This window comes from Rutidosis leptorrhynchoides, chromosome 1 (assembly GCF_046630445.1).
Source record: "Rutidosis leptorrhynchoides isolate AG116_Rl617_1_P2 chromosome 1, CSIRO_AGI_Rlap_v1, whole genome shotgun sequence".
Classification (NCBI taxonomy): Eukaryota; Viridiplantae; Streptophyta; class Magnoliopsida; order Asterales; family Asteraceae; genus Rutidosis; species Rutidosis leptorrhynchoides.
Window position 1 is genome coordinate 688,805,280 of NC_092333.1, and position 3,619 is coordinate 688,808,898.

The window sequence follows — 3,619 nt, forward strand, 5'->3', positions numbered from 1 at the left end:
TATTTTCATGTTCATCAGATAGATGCTAAACTAAAAAACATTCAGTTCATGTTAGTGTCTTTCAGAAATTATTTTCTTTTATGTATTGATCAGAGTATGTGTTTTGATTATTGATGGGGTTTTCTGTTTGTATTAAATATTACTCCGTGCGTATCTCATTAGTTTGCTTCTGTTTGTATTAAATTTCTTCATGTTTTTTCTTTCTATATACTCCCGTGTAAATTTGTTTGCAATCAACACAGGACCCAATTGTTGCTGACATAGAAGATAAAATTGCAACTTGGACCTTCCTACCAAAAGGTACGTTTCTGAATGAACTATGGATGATGCTTGAAGCGAACTCATATCCATTAATGTTTAATATGAAGTGAGCTAGGTAGATGGTTTCACTTTTGTAAGAGCAATTATTGGTCTACCTTTTCGTTCAATTAGGTAAAATTAAGTGTTACAAGTCTACTGGGCAAACGGGTCAAGTTGGGTCGAAGATCAAATGAGTTTGGGCCGGAACGGGTCAATACTTGGAAAGCTAGCTATAACTACCACCTTCTATACCTTGTCTACCTTTTCGTTCAATTAGGTAAAATTAGGTGTTAGAAGTCTACTGGGCAAACGGGTCAAGTTGGGTCGAAGATCAAATGGGTTTGGGCCGGAACGGGTCAATACTTGGAAAGCTAGCTATAACTACCACCTTCTATACCTTATATATATATATATATATATATATATATATATATATATATATATATATATATATATACCTACATTAGTTCTTGAGAAGTAAGGATTTCTTCCTCTTTAGAGACTCCTAATCTATTATATTATGTAATTATGTAATAAGCTTACAACCGATACATCATAAACAAACCATAAACTCACATAGCTGAGTCAATAGATAGTCATTACTGAAGGTTTTTATTTCTATGATTGTTTGCTGTATTTGTTTGATACCGGGACTTGAGTGATGAGGATCATATGGCAGAAAATTAAATAGAAGTTTTGATTATTGATTGTGGAGTTTGTGATGTGGTTTTAAAGTTTACTTTTGAATTTAAAGTCATGTATTTTTTGTGGCATGACTATATTAAAGAAAATTAGTTGGAAGATATACTACAAAGGGATCATTCACTATAATATAATGTCTCACAACTATGTTACCGTTCGCAGGATGTCGCCCCATATTTAATGCCAACTATTATTCTTAAAGTTCAATATGCAATGGTCAAACTATGTCAGATGTTTCAGTTCTCAATGATATCAGCGATAGTAAGTTAGTTCTCAATGACCACTTCAGCGTAAGTTTGGACATTTAATAAGCAAAGATCAATTAGAGCTGAATTAAGGCTCAAATTTCAATTGTACTTTGACCTGAACATGTGGGAGTTTAGTTCGAGCTTGAGTAACTTGATATAAATATGACTTTCTTGTGACTTTCAAATTTTCCTTTATGATCTCATGGGGTTTGAAAAGCTAAATAAGAATTTGATTATAACTTTAGCTTGCTACGTGTAAATCCTGATACCATTTAAAATGCTCCAACACTATTAGCAGGTAATGTTGAGTCCACGATGTGCCTTTTCCAGATTTGGCATTGTAGTAGCTGAATTCATAGCAAAAGTATGTATTGCAGTGTTCTTACATCAGGTTAGCCCTTCTCAATCTTTGTTTACTTCTGAATGTGATAGTTTTACTTATATATATGTGTGGGTCCCATTGGACATTGGGTTACACTATTTCTCTAACGGGTATAATGGGTAAGAAATAAGAAATTGGATTTAAAAAAAAGAGCAAGACGAAAGGGGTTTAACACGTTAAATGGTCTTGCATATATTACAACAAGTGTCTGAATAATAGTCAATGTGTTGTTTTACAAATTATGAAAAAGTGGTTTTACATTATATTATAACAAGTGTGTGACTAATGGTCATGTTCTTATACGTTTTATCCAAAAAGTTTTAACCTCCTATATTGGTTTATTCAAATTAAAGGCTCTCATTAGGTATGTGATGAGATTCTTTTAGTATTACGCTTGTGCTTATATATTGTCATGGCCGGAGATGTGGCTCCAGCTAGCAATCACCCTATAAGAATTCAAACAATGACTACGTCTAATACTAAGGATGTGGATGCAACTTGAAAAGAGGTGATTCACTTTTTATCCCCTCATCGTCTATATGTTTCTAGCGTGATGACCGCTGATTGGTTAATTTTCTGTTTTACAGGTCATGCAAGTAGCTGATTTAGTTCGAATAATCGTGCAAGGGAAAAGATAGACAGATGCATGTTGTGACATTAAGAACATCACTAATTTTGAAAAAACTTTTTTCAAGTCACTTCCCACCTCTTGCGTAAGTTATTATTTCTTTTGCATCTATTATCTTATAATCAAACTTGTGAGTTGGTCAATTTGGGTTATGTTTTAATTGATAGTACCATCTAAACCATATTATTAAAAATATATGACTTAATGATTCTATTGATGTTGTTTTTGTATACAAGTAAGACTTTAAATGTTGTTACTAATCTAAAAAAGTTTAAGAAAGTATTTGCGGTACAACCCAACCTGTTCTTTGTCATGTTTTAAGTCTTTTGACCCAGCTGGTCATTTTGTATTTTCATTTCTCGCATAATCTTTGATTGGATGCAGAGTGGGAATATTCATGTAATTCAAGTAAGTTCATTTGTGGAAATTTATCACCTTTCAAAGTGGAAATTCTAGGAAGTTCATTTGTGTAGAACAATATATATGTTAAACTCTCTTTAAAGTGATTTCATGCTCATTCCTCAAGCTTATGAAGAACCCCTTTATAGTGGCTACAGATTGGCTTTGGAATCAACAAGACAGGAAGATGCTTTGGTAAATCATCTTTTCTGCAATATTTGGTTCTTTATGGCAGGTTATCCCAAATCGAATAGTACTCGCCCTCCCGGGTACCCGAACAAGGGAAAACCTTATAACTTATATTATTGTCACATCTACTTGCTCCTAAAGTATTACGCGAACTCGGTAACAAAGTAAAATAAATGAAACAACTCGGGTTAAGTGATCATCACTCATTTCGTAGTTATTCGAGAATGTTTGCTGACATATGCGAGAGATGTAACTCAGATGTGATATTATGAGATGTTTAGCATAACACTTTGTATTTGATGAAGCTATATTTGAATTTGATTAAGTGAAAGTCTTTTGCATATGTAGACTCAAACAAATATAATATATGATGTGATTGATGAACTATAATGTTTCTTTTGTGGAGTAATATATTTATAAAATACAGCTCTTTATAAAATATAGAATCTCTATCTATATATGAATACTTTAAAACTTTTAAAACTGGAGTAGCCGTGTAATGCACGAGCTCCAAAGGTTATATTTTTCGTGTATAATTTTAATTTAAGTCTATTTTTTTTTTAATCTCCGAAGCCAACATTGAAACGTATTTATATAAAATGTTGTGGTATCAATACTTAAATATTGGAGCATGTTAATATAAAGTGTAGTGGTATAAAAGTTAAAAATAGAAGACATCAAAATATAGACACATCGATCAAGTTGTATAATATACATTAGCATTATTATATATTGTATATTTGTATGTGGTCAACTTATAAACATTTAATC

At 32.1% G+C, this 3,619-nt stretch overlaps 1 long non-coding RNA gene across 1 annotated transcript; it reads left to right on the forward strand.

Annotated features, from left to right (window-relative positions):
• The first annotated feature begins 2,051 nt into the window (after nucleotides 1-2,051).
• Nucleotides 2,052-3,170, forward strand: LOC139886066 (uncharacterized). Its single transcript, XR_011772250.1, has 3 exons — nucleotides 2,052-2,140; nucleotides 2,220-2,345; nucleotides 2,645-3,170. It is a non-coding gene; the product is annotated as an uncharacterized lncRNA (long non-coding RNA).
• Nucleotides 3,171-3,619: the final 449 nt, after the last annotated feature.